General features: G+C 30.6%; 1 long non-coding RNA gene across 1 annotated transcript; it reads right to left on the bottom strand.

Annotated features, from left to right (window-relative positions):
• Positions 1 to 349: 349 nt before the first annotated feature.
• On the bottom strand, positions 350 to 21,798 carry LOC123258407. The gene is made up of 3 exons (XR_006508058.1): positions 21,786 to 21,798; positions 18,157 to 18,159; positions 350 to 444 (listed from the first exon to the last, which is right to left on the bottom strand). It is a non-coding gene; the product is annotated as an uncharacterized LOC123258407 (long non-coding RNA).
• Between the last annotated feature and the right edge of the window lie 3,378 nt (positions 21,799 to 25,176).

Genomic DNA, 25,176 nt, shown 5'->3' with positions numbered 1-25,176 from the left:
TATCCAAAATCGGTGAGTCGTTAAAAAATTTTATTTTGGGTTTTAAAAATTACAATTATTATTTATCATTAAGTTTATTATTTTAACTACAAGTTTCGTTCTTAGAGAACTACTCTTATATGATGATTTCAAACAATTATTTCCTTGAAAATTTTATGACGAGATTAAGATAAAAATAATTAATCTTAAGCAATATATTTCTACACGGAGAAAATAAAACAGCAATGATTACTGTTTCATACAAATATTAGAAAAATGTTCATAGTCAGTAGTGAGTGCTGTACGAAACACGACTGGTTAGTGCCAGAACACGACTCAGTAGTGTGCAGACAATAGTCAATAGCTTTTATGTAGCGCTCTCTACTGTCCCAAACATTTTAACCTCATTTTCTTCCAAAACAGTACTGAGTACTGTACAAAGCAGTAATTAATGCTGTTTTTTTTCTCCGTGTATCAAGTCTTCAAATAAACAGTTAGTTGTTAAGATAAGAAGCCATGTTGCTAGGCAACGGTTGCTATGGGAGTGTTACCAAGGGAGGGGGGTGCTATAGGGGTTTTTATGGGGCCGTTGCCTAGAGGGGGTTCGTTATGGGGTCTTCTATGGGGTTTCTATGATGTTGCCCTGGGCGTTTCTATGGTGATTTATATGGAGTTTTTATTGAGGTTCCTATGGGGTCGCTATGGGGTTTTTATGGGATCATCTATGGGGAGGGGTAGTAGTAAACATAATAAGGGTAGTAAGCTCTCGCAAAAATTTGTAAGATTTTAGTTGTAATTTTTTTAAATAAAATTTTATTTGAATGTGATTTTATTAGTAGATTTCATAGAAATCTAACTATTACATTGGAGCTCATAACGGAACTTTTGAAAAATTTTGCTATTTATAGATTCAACTCGTCACGTGGATTTAGAAAATACATATGGTTCAAAAGTTTATATATCTATGTATTTATATATTTATAAACGATATAACCAGCTCTGTCTCTTCTGTAACTCCCTTAATTTCGAACCGATTTTAATGAAACATCACATACTTTCTTTTTGGACGATTTCTGAGGTTAAGTTCTAAGATGAGCCAAATCTGTCAATTAGCTCAGAAATGACAGCAATTCAAAAATTTTTTTAAATCGTAAAAATTTTCACTTTTGCCGTATTTTCGTGCAATAAGAATAAAACGCGATATCATATTTAATTTCTGTAAATTGGATCTGAAAGCTTATTTAATAAACTTCAATTTGCATAATTCACCATCAGGTGAAAGCATATTTTATAAAAAATATGTTTTCTTTTTTTTGAGAAATCTACTTCCATTTCGGCTACCGAATGGTCATTTTTGTAAACATATTACGCGCGCGTGGTGCGCGGTGCAGGCTAGTATATGAAAAACTATAAGTATAATTTAATTATTAAAATTGTATTTTACACTATCGAATAATTCATACTTCAATGATATTTGATAGAATATTGCTAATTTTATAGCTTCTGAAAATTTTAACAACAGAATAAGTTAGTATATCCGTAATGGGGCTTATAAATTAGTTGATCGATGCTGCTTTTGCCATCATTTTATTCTTGAATTTAAAAAATTCTCAAAGTTGCCAGCTACTGGAATTCAAGTCCAACTACTTGAAGTACAAATTTCAATACCAGCATCAGGTAGACAGATAAAAAATATAATTCTCTCTTCCTACCGTCTGATTTACTTATCAAAAAGATTCAATTTTATTAAAGTGAATAATATTTTTCATTGTGAAGAGATTAATATTATCAACTCAATACTTACAAATAAACTTTTTCTAAAAATCCCAATAACCAATGCTGCTATTCAATAATTGTCAATCGGAAGTTAAGTTGACTGCAGATCCAGACTTTTCAAATATTGCTGTTAGATTGACGCCAATCTGCTATTACAGTTTGGTGTCAGTGTAGGGCGCAGATTGGTGAAAAACTTACTGCAAAAGTTGGAAAGCCAGAATCAGCTGTCAGTTTGCTTCTAAATAGCCATCAATGTTTGGCATTTTGGCTTAACCGGGATTATCTATAAATCTGCATACAGTTTACAAGCAAATGAAGCACAAAATTCCTCAATGAATAGATGTAAGCTTGCTACCAAATGGTTATTGAAAAATTCCAGTTCTGTTATCCAAAGCTTCTACAGTCAATAAAGTACCAGCAGCAGTAAAATTATCAGCTGTAGATAATCCGGAAAGCTCCTCTGATAGCCACCTTAACTGAAACTTGCTGTCAATTTACGGCCGCAATTTGAAACCAACTTGACGGAAAGAGTTGGCAAAGTAAGCGGTTTCAGTTGTTGCCTATAAGTTATTCTGTAATTTGACGTCAAGACTTGCTGTACAAGTATTTCAGTCAAGTTGTAGTAAAGTTAAAAGGAAATTTAAGTACCAGTTTGGTTGTTAACTTTTATTCAAATTGCGACAGATTTTCTTCAATTTGCTTACCACTGTTATTCAGTGAAAAATTACCGCAAACTTGATCTCAAGTTAACCGTAACTGCTGGAAGCCAACTACTTTCTAAGAAAGCGCTGGCTATCAGAGTCTTTAAGCATCAAAGATCAACCCTGATTTGAACTAAAAATTAATTTAGTTAAAAAAAATCTACGAACAAAGACCGAAAAAATTCTCAAGTATAAAAAAAAAATATTATTAAAAAGTAACAGTAGTTGAATGCAAAACAGAATCCAATACGCGCTTGTTTCTTTTGTGAAACATAATCGCAGAGACGAGGGTTGTAATACTCACTAATTGACGGTGAGAACATAATATTGCGCCAAGTAGGAGTGAACACTTGGTAGTATACATAATGATTGTAGTATTAGTATGAAAGCAAGATCAGCTTCAACAATAGCAGCAGTAGTACCAGTAGATACTATTCGTATTAGTAATACGATTCGACTTACATATCCTTCTCTCTTGTCTATTAATCAAATAATCTTGAATATAAAATTACTGTCATTAATGGAATAAGATCAAATTATTTGACATGACATTAATTGCCAAGATATTTATAAATATTTTAAGCAAATCACGGACCAAAATAATTTAATTTACAGAGGTAAAACCATTATCAGACAAACGTATAATTGAATGTTAAATTTAACATGTATATGTAAGAACATACAGTTATAGAGAGATATAATAGAATGTTATTAAAATTTAAATACGCAGATTTGAGATAAATTTAGCGACATACAAAAAGAGGTCGTTAGCTTTTATGTGTACATGAAAAGACGTTTTGTGAGGTGTGTGTGTGCCTCGAATACGAAAACATTATTCTATAATTCGTCATTGGATTTAATCGTTTCCTATGCACTTCACTGTGCCCATTGTGTGTGGGTGAAAGTGGGAGTCGAAAGGGCGAAAAGGAAGGTGGCGCGGTCTCTATAATAATTTAATGCCAGATATAATAAGTTACTTGCTGTCTGGCGGGTTGCCAGTGTGATGCCACCCTCCTCTATTTTCTCCCTTGCCCTTACCCTTTTCCTTGTAGCTTCAGCTCCTACAGCGTATCTATTCATCCCGTGTGTGAAAAGCTGAAAAGCGCACAACGCTGCTGAGGCGTTAACGTATGGACTGCTGTCTGTTGATGGAACCGATCCAGCCAGCAGTTATCCTTCCAAACATTAGCTTTAGCTACCATTACCTAATGTTCAGACTCAACTATTTTTAAGTACTCCCGTCCAACTACTACTACAAACTTAAAGCTTTCTAACTCAAACCAGATAACGCTGTCGCTTAATTGATTTGTCGATTCAATGCTCCATTAAGTGAGACCATTGTTCTTCATACAATTAATTTTACCAATTTTTTTTCTTTATATTTCAAGATTTCAACGTTGAATTATCTTTGTAATGCTTAAATCTCTTTTCAAATACTTATCATTGACAGTTAAATTTTTTATCTATAATTAAAATTAATCATTTTTAACTTTTATCGAATTCAACATTTTTTACTTACATTTAACTTTTAATAATTATTTCATTTAACCAATTTCTATGATTTTTTGTTATTTTTTTTAAATAAGTACTTCTGGTGTTATCATTCTATTTTTCCGCTATAATTTTTTCAAAATTTTAAGAGTCTCTCTATGAATAGAGTTTCTTTTGGACAGCTTTAAATATTTAAATTCTACAATTTAATTATTTTAAATTTCATTACAATGTAAAAATGATTTTTATTGAAGATTGATATATCTCTAAAAGGTTTTAGAGTTGTTAATATATTCAGGCATGATGATCGTAAAATTGACTCAAATTATTCCATTACAAATTTATTTAATCTCTCGGATACCTATGAAGAAGATTCGTCATTTATATTTTTGAACTCATTCATATTTTAAATCAATCAAAATTTTGATTAAGTAACAGTTTGATCTTAAAAAAAGAACTAATTTTAATTATAATAAAATTAATTGAGCTTTAAATGATAATAGTTGATAAAGAGCATATAAAATGACTAATCATGGAATTAACCATAAAATTATATCCGTAGCTGAAAGGCTGCCTAAATTAAACCCTCGAGTAATTTTCACGTCCTCGGTTAAATTAACTCTGAAAAGTACTTTTTGAGTTGTTGTTTGTTTAGTAAAAAACTGTGTGATTTTACCCGTTAATAAATCATAAATATACAAAAAATAAATTAACAATCCGGTAAAATGTGTGGTATAACACATTTTAATTACCGCAATTTAAATTCAATAATTTTGGCGCGCCGCGGGTACTATGGTTGGGCGGGGAATCCGCGCAGCTGTTCTACGAATTAGCATACTAAACTTTATCACCAACAGCTCGACAAAGACGTGCCAAGACAGGCTGAACTAATTCCAAAGATAGAAGAATAAAGTTTGAAATACGCGCGCGCACTTTATATACACATATTCCATATTTATACATATATTTTCATTAAATACATCCATCTACGTATATTCATACATTCATAACACATACAAGACCACACAAAGACGGGTAAAATTAACGATGATGAACTAACAAACAAAAGAGGATTCACATCCGTGATAAGACCTCGACAGCAATAACTCCATCAGATTAATGTCATCATTGTTATTATTATTATTATTATTATTATTATTATTATTATTAATATTTGCCATTTAACTTTTCCTCTTCAGAATTAATTTACTACCAAACATAAATGTATTACAATCTAATTGATTTTTGTCTGATGTATGATTATTCAATTACACTAAAATGTAATTACAATCTCTATATTGAAAATTTAAAGTGAAATAAAAGATGAATAATTTATAAATTCATCTGGAGTTGAAATTAAACGATACGAAATAATTTGATAATTTTAAAACGAAAACTAAGTTTGTTATTAATGACAACCGTAATTATTAAATTTCGGGAATTTAAACTTTAACCACTGATACTTATAATTATAGGTTACTGTCATTATTGATTAAAATATTTTATACTGATGGATTGATAGACTTATGATATCATTTTCTTTCATCTTATGAAATAACCGGTTGAGATTTGTGTATATATATAATTGGAATGAATATTGAGAAGTTGGTAGTGAAGTTGTAAGTAAACTTGGTCTGCCCGAGGCAATATCAGTGGTTGAGAGCAGAGACGTGTTACCGGTAACTATATATACAGTATGCAGCTACGTCTCTACCTCATTCTCTTTATCTCAGTACTCTGCTCTTTACTCTTCTGCACCTTGATGCAACATCTTTTGCTGCACTTAGTAAACCGACAAAATTTTTTATTTTTTTTATATTTTCAACATAAATTCATTGAAATTCTGTTTAGAAGTCGCATGAAAGAGGCACGATTAAGTACTCGAAGTATTTCAAAGCTTTAATAAATAACGAAACATTTTTTTTAAATAGTTAAAAATTAATTTATACAGTAATTTTTATTTTAAAAATATCACAACTTTTCTAACATCAATCACAAATATTTTATTGTTAAAAACAATCTCTGTTTTGTTCAATAAATATATTTGTTCACATCTATTAAAATCAATGAAAATTGATTGAAATTTTTGATATTTGCCATTTTTTTTATTATTGGTTTTATTCATAGAATAAACAAAATGTTTTTGTTTTTACTAAAAACAATCATGGATTTTTTAAAATAACATTTACAAAAACTAAAATCCATGAAAATCAACAATTCACTTTTCTATGAATACTAGCTGACCCGGCAAACGTTGTTTTGCCATATAAATAATTTCCTAGTAATTTCTAGTGTAGACAAAAAATAGCTTACTTATTGTAAGTATGTATGTATGTTAGAATGTGTATATTGTATGTATGTAAGAATGTAGTATATGCGTGAAATAAGCATGGAGCGCTGTGAACGATGAGGGAATATAAAAATATCAAAAGGCAAACATTATTTTTAAGTTATTATAATTTATTCCTTAAAATTATATATCATTAATTAAACAATTACGACAGTAACACTATTAAACAATATCAATCTCTTAATGCTATAGCGTGAACAATATTTTTTGTTAGTCCATCTTTAGCTAACACAAACAAACTGGATGGTTTACCCACTCGAGAGCATGCCCCGTATAATTGTCCGTGTGAAAAACATGGTGTTCTCAAATCTAATCCACAAACAGACATCGTTTGACCTTGGGATTTGTTGATAGTCATTGCAAATGCCAATCTAATCGGAAACTGAATACGTTTGAATTGAATTGGCACATCTGTAGGTATAATAGGAATCCGTGGTATGAGTATATTTTCACCTCTGAACTTGCCATTTAAAATCCTGGCTTCGATCACGTTTTTCATTAATTTTTGAATGACTAATCGCGTACCGTTGCTCGATGTACTTGTTGTCGTTGTTGGTCATTTGTTCTTCGTCTATTGACTGTGAAACGGCGTGATTGTCGTTGTTCTAATCTTCTGACTTCATTGCGTTCAGCTCGTGTATCTTCTGGCTCTTCTTGATGCAATTGCGCCATTCTGACACGTGCATCAGTATTTTGTTGCTGGATTTGTTCTTCTGTTCTTTCGGATCTGCTATTTCGCAAGTTTCGAGCTTTACTTGTACTGCGGCTCAAATCAGCCCCTTTGCGTTTTCTTGGCATTGCTCACTGTACAAAACATACATAAATAGAATTAATGAAATTATTTAATGATGAAAAATGTTAAAAGTATAATTAGGGCCAGGATTTTTGCCGCAGTTTTGAAATGATTAGTTTTAATTTATGAAATTATAACAAAAATATAAGTTTTATGGAAAAATTTTTCAAACAAAAGTAAAAAATTAAATTTTATGAAAACATTGTCTCTTATAATTTTTTCATACAACCAATATTTCCATTGACATTTCAAAATAAAGATTCATAATGATTGATTTTTTGGAAACTATGAAAATCTTAATTGTTCAATTACATTTTTTTAATAAAATTAAATTAAAATTACATTTTTATAAGATCAACAACATTTTCGATATAAATAAAAAAGTATACTTACAACACAAAATCCGTTGTTATTGGAAGCTCGTGTCACGTGTTGAGTACTTTTGAGGTTATAAAATCACTTGATTAACTAATCGTGCAAAATACACTCAAAATTGATAATTTAATTATTATTGATAAAATAAGAATGATTAAAAGTTAATATGAGAGTTACACTGAGATAGCAAAATAATAATTGTCAACGTTACTACTACACTTGATGCATAAACAATAATGATGGCCGACAACTGTGTAGGGAGTGAGAAAGAAAGGAGACCGGCTTCGTTCTCATCCCTACTCCGTGCTGTTTACTGGGTCAGAAGTGACACCTGTAGACATCTGGCGGGGATAACTAATTAAATGACGATTGATCAGTTTTCGACCGGAGAGGAAAAATGATTAAATTACTCAAATGGCTATTAAAAAATAAGGGTTGATCGTAGAAGGGTGAAAATTGAGGATTGTATGTATTTTTGTATGTTGTATCATAAAAAAATAGAAATTAAAAATTTTGTCTAAAAAATAAAAAAAAAAATTTAGGGGGATGAAAAATAGATGTTGGCCGATTCTCATAGATACCGGATAAGCAAAAAAAATTTCATCAAAATCGGTCAAGCCGTTTCGGAGGAGTATGGCAACGAAAACTGTGACACGAGAATTTTATATATTAGATGTGTACATAAACTTCAATACCGAGTCAGAATATGAAGGAAGATCGGACGCTATAAACGTTCCCAAATATTTTTGGTGGCAGCTCACTGGAGCCTCAATCGGATTCACCGACCAAGTTAATAGGACTCTTATACTTCAAAAAGTCTCAAGTCGAATTTTCAGCTAAACATAGTAGTTGTATTTATTGATCCAGTGATCGATATGTTATACTTTACTATCGATTTAGGGCCGACGTAGCCCGTTTGACGTTTTTGATACACTGATAAAAAAATTAACTTGATTCACGAACAAGAATCTTTAACCAAGAACATTTTTTGAAGAGTTTGATTATTTTGAATCAAGTAGAAAAATTCTTAAATCAAGTAAAATTCATTTGAATCGAGAATAATTTCTTAGACTCAGAATTTTTCCACTTGATTCAACATTTTTTCTCTTTAATCAAATTAATTTTTTTATCAGTGTACGTTAAAAATGTTCAAGTTACGTTTTGAACATCTAATTCATTCAACTTACAATTTATGTTTAGAATCTGGAAATCATAAACACAAAAGTTGTGTAATAAAATATTCCATTAAAATGGCTAATTAATTAACAGGTTATTGTTCAATATTAACATTAATTGATCGTGGAATAATGTTTGGGTATTGTTGGTGAGTGCTTTTGTGTTCGGACATTTATGAAGGGGTTGAATATAATAATAAATAAAAATAGTTGAGAGATAGAGTAGGCACAGATGAGGGTGAGAGTAAATCGATGCTCGTTTTCATGAGCTTGTATAACTCTTGGAAAATTCAAAGCGTCCACGTGTATTCACTGTTATTCACCCCGACCCTTTACCCTTCTTCTCGTTCTATATATACACACACTGACATATATAAAACTATAGATATATATTGGAACCGTCGGGCACGTCACGCTTTAACTTGTTGCTCGATCCTTCATCTCACGCCAGCTAAACAAATACCAAGTGACATATTCAAAAGCTCGTGAACAAAATGCAGAAAACCACAGTTTAACGGGTTTGTTTCCAACGTACTTGCGTTGATGATAGAAACCACTAAAGTGTCAACCTATTTCTCTCTCTCTATACATATAAATATAGGCATCATATGTATGCATATATTTATTTGCTTGTTGCTCTGGAGCCGACTGGATGAGTAATTAGGAACTCGTGCGGAGATTCTTGTGTAATTTTGTGACCCCAAAGGAAATTAGCCAAAGTGTTTCAGACTTTGATTGTATTTACCTTATTCACCCATTCATTTACGCTTTAATATTATTTTTATAATTAAATAAAATCATTACTTAATGCAAATTACAATTTTTGGACGAAGGTCACACCGATTAAAATTATTATTCATAATGGTTATATGTCGATTCACCCCCTGAAAATTCGTTCCCGGTCACTTCACCCTCTGAAATTTACCCGTCGGTCATTTCGCCTTTAGAAATTCATCCTTAAAAATTAATTTTTCGATGATTCTGCTCCCTAAAAATTTCCTAAAAATTCACTCTTCAGTCATTTAGCCTCCTACAAAAATTTCTCACTCTAAAATTTCTTGACTTAAGAAATTCTCACAGAACAAAAAATTATCATTCAAAAATTTTTCAAAGTATATTAATCGAATTTTAAATTTTTCAACAAGGTATAATCATGGTTTTTGTGTGTGGTTATTCGACATTAGACCAAAGCATAAGCTTGTTACCGTGTTGTGCCCTTTCATCATGGTTTTTGTGTGTGTTTATTCGACATTAGACCAACACATAAGCTTGTTACCGTGTTGTGCCTTTTTATCATGATTTTTATGTGTGTTTATCTAAGAATAGGCCAATATATAAGCTATAAATATTTTAATAAATTTAAATTATACAATATTTTTCATTAGACTGTTCATGTTTTAATAGCGTCAATTTTGAATCTCACACGGAAAAAAATAAATAGTAAATGCAATATGATGCAGTCTTGGTAAATAAACATTATGAAATCATGTTGCATCCACATGATTTGTCATGTTTCGGCCACATGATAATCATGTTGCGGTAACATGAGAAAATCATATGGTATCCGCATGATTTATCATGTGGCAGCAACATGATTTTCATGTAGCCTTAATAGCATAAAATTAAGCTGCAACAACTAAATATTTATGATTCAAAAACATTATTTATTATAAAGTAACTAGTTTTTTTAGGATTTATAATATTGCAGATGAAAATAAGAGTAAATTATTGAATTATACAATTTGTGAACGATATCTTTATTTATTCAAATTATATACAATTCTTATCGCCAATAGCTTTGGTTTGTGATAAAAGTAATTAAATTATTATTAATTGTTATTATTTTCGTATATCAAATGCAGTTTGACTTCGCAAAGTTACAGTAGATCGCTGTCTTCTTGCGTATCCGCAGTTGAAATGCTGAGTGATTGGTTCTCATTTGAATAAATTTTCTCGCGGAGCTTTTTTTGAAAAAATTTTATTCTTTTCTATTAAAAAAATTTTTTACTACGTACTAATGTTTTTGACTAAAAAAAAAATTGTCAAAAAAATAACATAATTTAATTAAGGGGTTAGGGGTGACTACTAGTCAGACATGAAAAAAATGAGAATTTTTAATAATTTTTTTTTGCTAGTAAATCATTTTATTTTTTCTAAAAGTAATAGTATGGCATCATTACTCAATGTTTTGACTTGAGTTCACGAAAATTTGAAAAAAAAAAATTAATTATTTCAAAAGTTATGACTGTTTGTGTTGACCCAATTCAAAAAAGGTCCTTGCGGTGACCATCATAAATCTTTAAAGATTCATACAAAATCAATCGGACAAGAAAAAATAGTTTCATTAATAGATAATTTAGTGCCTGATCGATGCTTTTTTGTTTAACATCAACAAAATGGCGGTCTCAAGAAATTTTTCTCTAGATTTTAGGGAAAAAACCAACAGTTCATTGTTTATAAAAAATCAAAATTTTCGAAGAAAAAAAAATCCTTTGATCAGACACAAGATTTTTATGTTTTCCAAAAACTGTATGAGTTTCATTGAAATTTACTGAGCGGTTTTCGAGTTACAGTGGTCATCAGTTTAAAAAACATAGTTTTGAGAAAAACGCATTTAAAGTTTTACACTACCTGCTCTCGAGCGTTCTGGAGTGCCTGAGCGTCCTTTGTTATTTGTCGAATAACTCGAAAAGTATTTGTCGGATTCACTTCAAACTTTCAGACAATATTCTTAAGATATTACACTTAAAGAAAATGCAAAAAAAAATCGATTTTTTGAAAATCCTGACTACCCCTAACCCCTTAAGCAAAAATATCATTACAAATGATTTAATTTGATAATTTACTCTAATTTTCATCCACAATATTATAAATCCGAAAAAATCTATTTGCTTGATAATAAATAATTTTTCTGAAGCATAAATATTTAGTTGTTGCAGCTTAATTTTATGCTATTAAGGCTACATGAAAATCATGTTGCTGTCACATGATTTTTCTCATGCTACCGCAACATGATTTTCTCATGTTACCGAAACATGATTGCCATGTAGCCGGAACATGACAAATCATGTGGATGCAACATGATTTAATCATGTTTATTCACCAAGACTGCATCATGTTGCATTCACTACTTATTTTTTTCCGTGCATGATATTCATAATTCTTTTTGAAAAATAACATAAATTTATATTAATAATAATTAATAATACTAATCGGATGCCGTAAAAAGACCAAAGGGTAAATTTCCGGGGTTGAAATGTCCCGATGATGAATTTCGATGGATGAAATAGCCATATGATGGAATTGTTAAAGGTTGAGTTTATAAGGATTAAATGACCAGGCGGTAAAATAACCAAGGTTGGTTTTTCAGGGTAAAATGATCGGAGTAAAAATTTACGGGGATGATTCGCTCGGCCACCCTTGAAACAAGTCGGTAATATTATAAATAAACTGATAGATAGACTTAAAAAACTTTAATAAACTTTAAATAGATTTAAAGGTCGTAGTTCGTCATTAAAAGGTGACTGAATCGTAATTCTGGACAGTGTCTCGGATAGCTTAAGGGAAGAGCAGTTGGCGCGATACCAAAAGATCCAGGTTCGATTCCTGGTCTGGGCCGTCCGAATTATTTCTTCAGTCAAATTTACCTTTAATGACAAATTTATATACGAAATTTAAAATCGTTTATGCCTGTAGGGAATACAGGCGAACGATATTAAAAATTATTAGATAAATAATTAGTTAAAAAAATTCGTGCAATAGACTGGACAGCCAATAAAAAAAATTCAGATTTATAGTATTATAAAAACCAGTCTACAGAAAATATATTGTATAAAAATATCGATGGCGTTAAAGATGTATTGACAGGAGTCAAGTAGATAGATTTAAAGTTCGTAGTTCGTCATTAAGAGGTGACTGAATGGTAATTCTGGACAGTGTCTCGGATAGCTTAAGGGAAGAGCAGTTGGCGCGATACCAAAAGATCCAGGTTCGATTCCTGGTCTGGGCCGTCCGAATTATTTTTTCAGTCAAATTTACCTTTAATGACAAATTTATACACGAAATTTACAATCGTTTATGCCTGTAGGGAATACAGGCGAACGATATTAAAAATTATTAGATAAATAATTAGTTAAAAAAATTCGTTCAATAGACTGGACAGCCAATTAAAAAAAATTCAGATTTATAGTATTATAAATAAACGTTACCGCTTACCTTAATTCAAGAGAGAGAAAGTACTTGAGTGAAATATAATAGGTAACCTTGTTCTTGAAAATAAAAAAGTGCTTCGTTTAAGACTAAAATTCGTGAATGAAGAATTTTTTCTCTTAGTTCAAGAGTTTTAAGTTCTTGATTCAAGAATGAATTTCTTGAATTGATTCGAATATCTTGAAACAAGAGTAATATTTGGAATAAAATAGTTTTTTTTTTTTTTAATCAAGTAGTTTTTTTTCTGTGCACGGAAGATAAAAATATGAGACTAAGGTTAAGGGCCCAGTTTCAGAATTTTTGGAGTGGCGGACGCTGTAAAATTATTATTTATTTAAATTATTCATTTATGTTAATAAAAATATTCAGATCATAGACTTTTCAAAGTTTTAAAAGTATTGATATATGGTATGATGGACACAGCCCAGATTAAATTCAAGTTTTAGGTTCAATACTTTATCGCAACAAAAGTACATAATACATATATACACGCGTTTCCCAGCTGACACAGCAATCTCCAATTCGCGTCGTCCTTTCACGAGAAGAACACGAAAAATTTTTACAGAGTTTTAACGTTAAACTTTCTCACTGTATATACTGCCGGCAGTACACAGTAGTGTCCTATTTGATGCGTAGTCCTCAAGTTTCGTTGTATTTATGTATGTTTGTGTATGTATATATCTATATAAATATTGTTGTATTGGTAAATATACAAGGTTGGTTTGTGAATTGGTAAAATCACAGAGCAACGGGACAATATAGTGCTCAACGAATTCGAAACTTTGTTGTATCAAAATGCAGCAAAACTGGATATTAAAATAGAATGAAACTAAAAAATAGCAAACAAACTGAAATACAGGGTAGTCTTGGACGAACGGTCACACGAAATTTTTAAAATTATTTTTATTTTAAAATAAGTTAGCTAGCAGATTTTTTTATTGGCCAGTTAATACCGTAAAATTATTTTTTAGTTGATTAATACACTTTAGTATTGAAAGTATAAAATTTTTATGAATAATTTTCGTGTAATTAAAGATAATTTAATTTAAAGTTATTTTTGGGGACATTTTATCGATTTTTTATCTTTTAAACGAGTATTAGCTTCTATAAGTAAAAGTGTGTATGTATTACAAAACATTATTGAGATACTTATGTCGTAAAAAGAACATGTTTATAGAATTTAAAATTTGCAAAAAAGTTCAAAAACGCAGAGAACCACTAATCTGATTTTTCTTGTAAACTTGAGACTCTTGTTAAACCCGTTTAAAGAAACATTTATGTAGCAAGATAAATATTTCAACGGAACTTCAAGTTTAGGTTCGATAAATTATTTTTATCATACGTATAACGACGTAGAAGGGTATAAACTAGTACTTTAGATTGATAGATAGATAGATAGATAATTTACTTTATGCCAATGCCAAATTGGCCATAAATAAGTACATTAGAGATTAAATAAGTACATTAGAGATTATTATATTATAACAGTTTTTGAAACTTTATATAAATGTGAATTTAAATATGACTGCTTGTACATAATTTATGTAACATTTCTTTCCTCATATTTATAATTTTTGAAGATTATAAAAATGATTGATACACACTTATCATGAAGAAGAAAAATAATTAACAAAAAAAAAAGGAGATATAATACAAAACTGTTTTATTTGTAAATTTAATTTCATATATTTTATGATTTAACTGATTTCATGCGAGTTAACCTTAGAGATCTAGGTTGTAAAAAAACAACCAAACGTAGAACATGTATGAGTATTAAAATTTAGAATAACAATGATCGATTTACCGATGTTAAAAAAAATTTTTTTAACTGACCGATAAAGGGGTCACGCCTCCCAATTATTCAGAAATTGGTAGCAATAATTTGTTGGAAATAGAAGTAAATTACAATGGAACAATAAATATGGCTAATGTTTTTATTGGAAGATGAGTACGCCCGCGGTAATGCATGCCGATAGACTGGTGAACTACCCCCTCTAGGGAGAAATGGGGCAAGTGGGATGAGGGGATGTCTAGTGTGGCAGCAGCAAATACAAACGGTCTAGATAATAAGTCACTTACTGCACGGATCCTGGATCCAGGGGTTGGCCACACGCCAGTTCTATTCGCGGTTCGGTTGTTCCGATCTATTCTATACTGTGCACGTCACACGCATGACGCTCTTAACTAAATTATGGACAAAGTAGTAGGATTTCACGTGCTCTGTTAAAGGGGCATTCTATGCTCCACCGAAAGTTCTGAGGAAAGATCCCATCTAACATCCTTTTCCCGTTACCATGTCATCTGTCGTATCTTACAAATGCCCTTGCTCACCTCCGGCAACTCATTCAACTGTCAAAATTTGTCCAGCCCCTTTACTTTGCCAATAAATCAATCCATCAATCATTTTTTGTCTACTCAATAACTCATCATTCATGATTCGTGATCATTATTATAATTATAATTTTTCATATTTTCGTCAAGTGTTTTAATTTTGGTAATTCATTTGAACGATGGGCCTACTAACTTGCTTATTTTTAACATTTTTGGCTTTTAATAAAACAAAAAATATGGAAATTATTGATAGTTAGTTTGAGTGACATAATGGTCATTGAAAGTCGACAATTTAATTACTGTTAATGGAACATGTCAGCAATTAATGCGTATAATTTTCCGATGGATTTTATCAGATATGAGCTTGAAAGTCCACCACACTCATTTAATCATATAAGTGCTAGAATTATACATCACTCATATTCATGCAAATAAAATTCTATTCAAATTGTTTAAAGCGACACGGGAATGCTCTAATTACAATAAATTTATTCATTGTAAAAATGTATATTATACTTGAAACAGTTTTAGTTAAATTATTCAGTTAATTAATTGCATCCATTAATTTATTTGGAAATTATCAATCGATTTGTTGTTTAATATTTAAGAAATCAAAATAAAATTATAAAATTTATGTTCAAAATTTTTTATTAAATTATTTTCATATAATCGATGAAAAAGTAACAAAAAGGTTAAGTAATGTTCAAGCTTAACTTAGGAAATTACTATTTTCAGATACAACCTATTTTTATGGTTTTTTTTTCTTGTTTAATCTAGGAGCATCAGCCAAGCTCACCATCAAAGTTCATTAGATTTCGATGGAAAACCAACATGTCTTTAAGTTGGAAGTTATTCTAAGAAGAACTAGTAGAAGTTTGATAGATTTATTTTTTATTGATATAATTCCTAAACTAACCAGTTAATTCGGCTTATCTTTAAATTTGACTTCAAAAGTCGTTTTAATATATACATTCGTAAACGTAAAAAATTTTGTTACAAGCGTCATGAGGACTAATGCAATAATTAGGTTTCTACACGGTGATAAATTTATGCATAAATGCCATGGCAATGATTATCATCAAATGATGGTAAAATTTCAAATTTTGACATAATGGTGATCATTACCATCAATATTATAATATTTACAATAGTGATATTAATATTTACAATAAAAGATAGTAATAGTTACCATCATCGATGGAAAAAAAATATTAGTAACTATTACCATCAATATGATGATTTATCACCATATTGAATTGGAAATAATATTAGCACTGGATTGTATTGTTCACTTTACACTAATGCTAAAAAATATTATCTTGCAAGTTTAAACGTTGGATGCTGTACAAATGCGTACAAAAATGGAATTTACAAGACAATTTGATATTAGGTAGATTTCGTAGAAATCTATCTATTGCATTGGTCCTTGTGTCGCAATTCACACGGAATTTTGTCATTTTATCTCTTAAGTAGTCGAGTAAAGCTCAAAATTAGCATTGGTTCAAAAGTTTATATATTTATGTATATATATATATATATATATGTAATATAACGCGGCTTGTGGACACGATAGCGTCTACAATTCTCAACGGACTTAGATGAAACTCGGTACACATATTCTTTGGGTAATGACCTTGAACGAGTTCGAAGATGAGCAAAATCGATCAATTAGTTTAGAAATGGCGGCCATTTAAAATTTTCAAAATAGTGAAAATCACGTTTTTGGTCACTTCATTGATGTACAACTTTTGATTGAACAAAGATAGCTAATTTTTGAAAAATTCATGAGATAGCTCATGAAATTACCTTTAATTTGACGCATATGACATTGACATTTTGACCATTTTTAGTTATTTTATCAAAGTTAAGAGTGCAACTGAACCATTTTCAGGCAATGTGTAGTACAACCGACTTATGAATGTTATTCTGTCGAGAATTCTTAACAGATCCTAACGAAATTTAGTATATAGATTCCTTGGACAATTAGCTTGCATGAGCCTTAAAATGAGCGAGATTCGTCAATAAGTTTAGAAATGGTAGCTCCTTAAAATTATCAAAATAGTAAAAATCATGTTTTCGGTGACTTCATTGATGTATGAAAAGAGATTGCTAATTTTTGATAAATTCATGTGAAAGCTCATGAAATCGCCTTCAATTTGACGTTTATAACATTGACATTTTGACCATTTTTAGTTATTTTTTCAAATTTAAAAGTGCAATTGAACCATTTTTAGGCAATGTGTAGTACAACCGACTTACATACGTCATTCTATCAAGAATTTAATTCAGTAAAATCTACCTTCCATTTCGGGTGTGGCCGAATGGCGTTTTTATATATACAACCATTATTGACTATCACCTTCAATTGTTAAATTGTGTGGGCGTAGCCATTTGTATTTGTGATTATATATATATATATATATATATATATATATATATATATATATATATATATATATATATATATATATATTTTGATTTTATGTGTCACCAGTATTTAAACTGAATGTGATATAATATCAAAAGATTTCTTTAATGGTCGCGATTGAAATCGACGAAGTGTCAAATCTCTTGATCAATTTTAAAAAATCAATATCAATTATTTTTTTTCGGAGATAATAAAAAGAAAAAAATGTTAATGTTTTGTGATTCATTTTTTGATAGTTATTTATTATTTAATGAAAGAAAGTGATGGTAAAAAAGCTACCGGTTATTCAACAATAAATTATATTTTTATTTCAATGCAAATGAATATAATGAGGATGTTCAAGCTCAATAGCGAGTAGAGGCGATCGCTGCGTTATGATCGGAATAAAAAGCTCGTGTGTCGTTAATGCAAATGAAGAGCTGGACCTGTAACGTAATTAGGTAAAATAGATTCTCATTCTCTCGCTGATTCAGTATGTATATGTAATCGAGGTGCTCGGGAGTGTGGGGCGTGCAAAATTTCCAAGTTAAATTTTTTCAACGTCGAACTGTCTATGTTACAACTACCAGCATCTCGCTCAGGGGTCTCTCTTACGAGAAAATCGCGTTAGCTCGCGAGGACAATAGAACCACGAGGAAAATTACGCGGCTCCAAGTGAACTCGGGTCTCGGGGTTGTAAAAATTTTTTTTTTTTACTTCCTTTTCCAGCTTTTTGTTTTTTCGATAAAAAGAACTAGAAAATAATTATTCGTGAAGTTAATACAATTAATGAGACACACACAATAGCCAGACAGTTCTTTTTCAAATCACTGCCCAAAAAAGTTTAAAAAAATATATTTACTCGAGAATATAATTAAGCTCTGAAAAAGTTCACGAAAACTTAATGATTTAATAAAACATAATTACTAAACTAACATTTAAAAATGCAATGTTTCATCAACTTCATTCAATTTTTGACAAATAATTATCAAACATTTCCATACAAAAATATTTAATACAGCAATGTTGTTGAAATTCTAAATGTATTAATTAAAACCTTATTAGTTTTTTTAAACAATTTTTCTAACTGACATAAGTTAATCAATCGTTATGAGGAATTAATGAACCATTTATAAGAATTAATTGAGTTAACCTTTCGTTACTTGCGTTATCGAGAGAATCTGCTTATGTTGACTTTTATTGAAAATATTACAAAAAATTGCAGAGTTATCCCGAGTCGAAATTTTTTTTCGCTTAAAACCCATTTTAACCTGGGATAGTCTAATTCAGGGTGAAACAGAATGAAATAGGTTTTAAGAAATAAGGAATTGCATTGATACTAAACCCCGTTTCACTCTGGTAACGTCTACTTAAGTCCGTTTTCAGACGAGTTAGGTTGAAGAAGGTTCTTAATAAAACTCTGTTTCACTCTTTTAGCGCCTAGCTGGGATTGCACGATGTATACGATTTTTTGTTTCTCAGACGAAAAAGTGTCAGGCAGGGTTTTATTAAAACCTATTTCAACCTAGTTCAACCTTAATAGCCTAAACTGGTTATATTCATAGTAAAAAAAAAAGAAAAAATTATCATTTAACTGTTGGTTACTTCATGTTATTATTTGCATGACTGTTAAGGTAATGATAACTATTAGTAATGTTAATTTATAATTATACAAGAATAATGATATCGGAATGGACAGAAGAAACGACGAAGAAAACACAAATTTCCGTTGAAAAAAACTCAGCTTTACTGGGATTCGAAATCGAGACCTCACGATTACGAAGCAAGACTGGATCCCCTCTGCTACTCGAAGACTAGTCATACAGTCAAAATATTTGTTTCCATTTAAGCTACAACTGACAAAATTAAAATTAACTCATGTGATTAAATATTATTATTATTTCTTATGTCATGGTAAATATTACTGTAATTATTATTATTAATTTTACAACGTTACTTACAAAGTGCTTCAAAATTTCATCGCGAAAATTGCCTAAATTTTTAACTTCCCGCTAAGAAAACTGAAAATTTTCAAAAGTTGGGAAGTTATTGGTTTTACCCCGTTTTTCGAAAATCAAGTTTTCAACGGATGTTGACGTTTTGAGGTCCTAGGAAGCGTCCCCGATTGTTTCCGCGATGGTGTCCGTTTGTCTGTATGTATGTAAGTATGCATGTAAGTATGTATGTGTGTATGTGTGTATCGCGATTGGCGTCATTCAAAAGGGCTTGACCAAACTTAGATTTTGAATATAATTGGGACCGATTCGAACCGGTAGATCTTGAGAAATTTGAAAAAAACTACAAAAAAAAAATTTTTCAAATGTGTTTTTTTTTTAATAACTTTGAAACGGCTTCACCGATCGATTTCAAAAACTATTCAGCTCTTAACATTAAAAAACCACGTCGATCGCCGCCAACCCGGTCAAAATCGGTTAATTCGTTCGTGAGTTATCGTTGTCGAAAGAAAACCGAAAAAACTGTTTTTTCGGAATTATTTCGAAATTTTTCGTTTAATCAATTTAAACTTAAAGATCCTTTATGGGGCTTCAAAAGCTGCGACACAAAAATTATATTTTTGAGCTCTTCGAGTTCAAAATGTGAAAAACTGTGCTATTTGTTCATTCTTTAAATTTTTAATTTGGCAAACTATTCTTTTTAGCAATTAGGTCAAATTTTTAAGTAGAAAAACTTGATCTTTCGTATATTTTTAAATTATTCTTGCACAAACCATAATTTTTTATTTAAAGCACGAAAAGTATATACACATGAATAGTTAAATAGTTAAAATATCTGAAAATTATTTCGAAAAAATTCTGGAAGAAATTATTTTTGAAATTTTTATAAGGTATAATTTTGTAACATATCATTCGATTTTGATTTTTAAAACGGTATTCAAAGTAGTTTTTAGAGTAGTAATGAAAAAAAAATTTGTATATACGGGTTTATGTTGAAAGGTTAAAGAAGCCCGGTAATTATTTTCGAAAAATATCAAAAAAAAATTTTTGTAAATTTTCAACCAGCTGTAACTTTTGGACGCGTCGATCGATTTTAATTTTCCAAATGGTTTTCAACACAGTTTTTAAAGCGAAAAAAGTGGATGTCCGGGCAAATATCGTTTGGTTAAGAAATTTAAATGTTATGTCGAAAAAATACTGAGAAAAAAAATTTTGTGAATTTTTAAACAAATATAATTTTTGAACGCGTCGTTCGATTTTAATTTTTAAAAAAGCATTCGACGCAGTTTATTAAGCATAAAAAATTTATAAATGGTTTTGTTGTGATTTTTTCGCACGTTTTACTGTAATACATTTTCAAAATAATGATAATAATTTTTATTACTCTTATTTATTTTGAAAAATGTATAAAGTTTTAATCTCTGTTTCACCCTAGGAAGCCTACGCGATAAAATTCTCATTAAACCCCAGCTCACTCTTCTACGACCTGAATTTAGACGAATAAGGTTTAAACAGAGTTTTAAAATTTGAACTAAACCCCAACTCAATACTCCTCACCCTGATGCAAGACGAGTTAGGTTGAAACAGAATCTTAAAATTTAAACTAAACCCCGACTCACTATTCCTCACCCTGATATAAGACGAGTTAGGTTGAAAAAGGTTCTTAAATTAGAGCGGCATATGTCTACATCAAAGGAATCAGGATCTACTAGGTTGAACTGGGGTTTTAAAATTTCGACTCGGGTTGTTACTACTAATTATCTAAAAATTCAGTTATTTTAAAAATAAAAATGTTCTCAGACCTGAACTTTTAATTAACTGAGCCTCAATTTTTTAAATGGACTCAATGATGTGACAATATAAGTGACGTATATTCTTCATTTATAAATTTAACTTGCAACGTTGCAAAACTTTTAGTAAATATTTCAACCCCCACGAAAAAAACATAACTGCTCTTAATTCCTAGCTCTTTTACTTTTTTATGTCCCTACTTGTAATACTAGACCCTCACAGCTTTTAAAAGTTTCTGTAGCCAGAACCAATGGATTCAAGCCTCTCTTTTGCACAGACTGACATCAATATGTAATACCTTATTAAATGATACGGCTTTTACCTTGTATTCAAAATATGCTTGCATATGTTTCAAGTATATTTCAGATGTAAGCAAATTAACTGAACATTTTTGTTAGTTAATAATAAAAATTTTGATAGAACTGAAAAATTTTTTAAACATTAAATTAAACTCTAAAAAATAATGTTTTTATAGTTAATTTTTATTCCATAAAATAACATTTATAAGTTAAAAAGCATTGGAGCGATTTCCTGTGACGGGTATAACGACATCAGTCTTAAAGCGCATGTGACGGAAGGTTTTACTTTATAACGAAAATATTCAATTTTTTTAACTTCCAAACATTTTCAGGTGTCATTTTGGCATCTACTTTATTGTATCATGGCTACTTTTGAATTAATCACAGGAAATTTTCTCCTCCATTCATAAAATTACAAAATATTGATTTATACAAAAATTAGCTCAATAAAATAGCATTTATTACAATTTAACAATTCTTTTTACAATTGATATTCTGACATTTGACATCTGTTTTTTTTTTGTTCTATCATTTAAAAACAAAACATTTGATATCTCTCAGTAAAAATAAAAAATGTAACCAGCTGTACGCTAATAAACGCGTCGTGTGTCGAGTTTCATATGTACAAAATAGTGTCGACAAAACGAGATACCTCATACTTTTAGCGAATGAAAATTCGCAGTAGGTGAAAGGAAATTAGTGAGACTGACTAGAGGATAAACGGTCGCAGGTGTCTCTGTACTTTAACACTCTCTTGGGTTTAGTAAAACTCGAGTCTCGAATTATATCACGCGCTCGCTCTCAACAGTGGACACAAATACTGTCGTGTATGGTCAGGTGGATAATATTTTGCGGTCCTGTTTCATGGACACACGCGACTGAACAACCACTACAGAGCAAGATAGTGGAGTAGAAGAGTAGAACTGGGTGCTGTACCGGCGGTAGCATCAAACATACTCTGAAATAATAGCAACACATTTATATCTATGCATATGGATAGTATAGTAGAATAGTACAGAGTGAAAAGAGAAATGCGGAATAGCGCGAGCAGTAGTAGTGGACATAGCGTATGCTTGTCTGTAATTATCTATCTCTTGGTGCTCCATAATTTTCTTTAATCACAGAGCCAAGCCGCGCTCATCATTTTACTTTGACCGTGTTTTCCGAGAAGGATTCGTTAAAGATATTATATACATAGACAGTAGCTGTGTAGTACAGAATATAGTTCTGCTGAGTGTAACACTAGTTTCAGAGAAGCAACGACGAAAGCTCCTCTCCCGAAACACGCGGTTGTGGACAACCCTCTACTCTACTCGGACTCTTACTGTATACTATAGCTTATAACTTTATCTTCAGCTCTCCCATGTCCTGAAACTATCCCTTTCTCTCTCCCACTCTTTCTCTTGGAAGCTCTCTCTCATTTAAGTGTACCTTATATTTAAACTACATCCATCTTATTCTCGCAAGCAACGGCCGGCAACTAGATCCTATCCTACCAAGTTTGGAATGCTCCGCCGGAGGCTACCAAATAGACTAGAAACTTTACCGATGGAATGAGCTTGTTCGAGGTCCGCGCAACGCCGACGGACATGATGATGTGGAAGCAACTGATGTATATGTACTTTGTTAGATGTATACATGCGTATATGTATATGTATATATTGATACTAGGAGAAGGCAGAAGCCCTAGAGATAACTGAGCAAGAAATTTTGGAAGTCCTTATGTATCAAAAGGATTATACGATAAGAGGATACTTTAATGGTGTTGTTCGAGAAAATTCCATGAGTTGAGCTATTTTTAAAAACGTTTATGTTTACTTTTATTTTTATTATTTACTTTATTTTCTTACTCAACTCTTTATAGAACTTCACTCAAGTTACTTCTCTATTGAACTGCTAATTAGTGATTTTTTTTATTTTCAATTATTCCAGTTTTTGTAGAAACATTAACTATCAATTTTAATTAATATTTTCTCTTATTATAACGGTTATTTCATTTCTGAGATAACTTTAATTATTAATTTTAATGATGTCTGAGTGAAATCAAATAATTCCAAGTCACTGGGTGTGAAGTAACTGTTTTATTTTTATTGTTATCTGTAATAATAATATTAATAATAATAATAATAATAAATTAATAAATGAAAGTCCACTAGTTAGTAAAAAATGTTAATTATTGAATTTTAACTATTTTTTCCTAAGGAACAGTTTTAAAAAAATATTGAAATTTATAACAATATAAAATTTCCATTTTTTAAGCTATATATTTGATAATTCATCACTGATTTTTGTTATGAAAGCGAATTAAGATACACCAATTTTTTGAGAATCATTATTATAAAAATTTTTAATGTAAGCAAGATATAATTAAAAAAAGACATACCATTAATTAAGAGTTGTAATCTTGATACAAACAGTACCTGGTAGAAGATAGCACGGAGAGCGAGAGGAGTTAAACGTGCGCTTGGCTGACTGTTTGCCATCAGGAGTACCTCAAGCTGAGAAAAGGGGATTGAAGGACGACTCACTCGCATTACTCGAAGTAAGTAGTATCTGAGTTATAGAAGAGAATAGTACCAGTAGGTGATGAAGATGATGTCGAGATTTAGAGAAGATAAAGAGAAACAGATGAAAGTGTGGGTGTACAGTTGTATGGTTGTGGAAAGCAGGGGGTGGAAGCAAGCTTGTTGTTCGAGTACCATATCCGGGCGAGTCGGCCGAGGATGGAAATGCCGCTTGTTGTTGTGTTGTTATCTTGTGCTGTTTCCTGGTAATTGTCTTTCCTCTTAGCGATGCCAGGCTCTACAGATGCCTCTTATCTACTGAATTATTCAATAACGATGGAGTTTCACCAGACTCAAAAATTTAACCATAAAAACAATAGAATTGTTGTGTATTTAATAATGTGTATTAATAAAAAAAAATAGCCATTCATCTCCGTTCTCTTTCATTTGGTGTTTGTTTTACTATTATTGTTATTGTTATTATTGCTTTCATTCTCATTCTTGTTTTCATTATTGTTTTAATTTTAATATGTTTTTCTTCATTTTTTTTTTTATTATTGCTGTTATTATTTATATTCTCGACAAATTCCGTAGGTCAATAACTACGGCTTGTGAAATTTCTGATACTGACATTTATCGGTTCTCTTGTTCAATTGTCACTGAAATAGATTGTTCATTTATTCCAATTGTGAATGTGTATTAATTAAGCATCAGCGATAGCAGTTAGTGAACAATGAAATAGGAAAAAAAACCATATAAAAATATTTGAAAAATAATAATGATAAAATAAAGTAATAATAGAATAAAAAATAATAATAATAAAATAGAATAAAATAAAATAAATTAAACGATAGAAAGAAATGACTCTGCGTCTTCTCACGGGCATTCTTTTTGTCGGCTGCTGACCAGGCGCGTCTTTTCTCTCTTTTGTTCGTCTAATAGTCGTAGAAATAAAATAAAAGTAATGAAAAATATCCGGTTCCTTACATGTTACCTCGGATACTTGTACTTGTCTCTTGCTCATTTAAAATTAAGTATTT

This window comes from Cotesia glomerata, linkage group LG2 (genome assembly GCF_020080835.1).
Source record: "Cotesia glomerata isolate CgM1 linkage group LG2, MPM_Cglom_v2.3, whole genome shotgun sequence".
In the NCBI taxonomy this organism is placed as follows: Eukaryota; Metazoa; Arthropoda; class Insecta; order Hymenoptera; family Braconidae; genus Cotesia; species Cotesia glomerata.
This window is presented reverse-complemented; position numbering and strand designations above follow the sequence as displayed.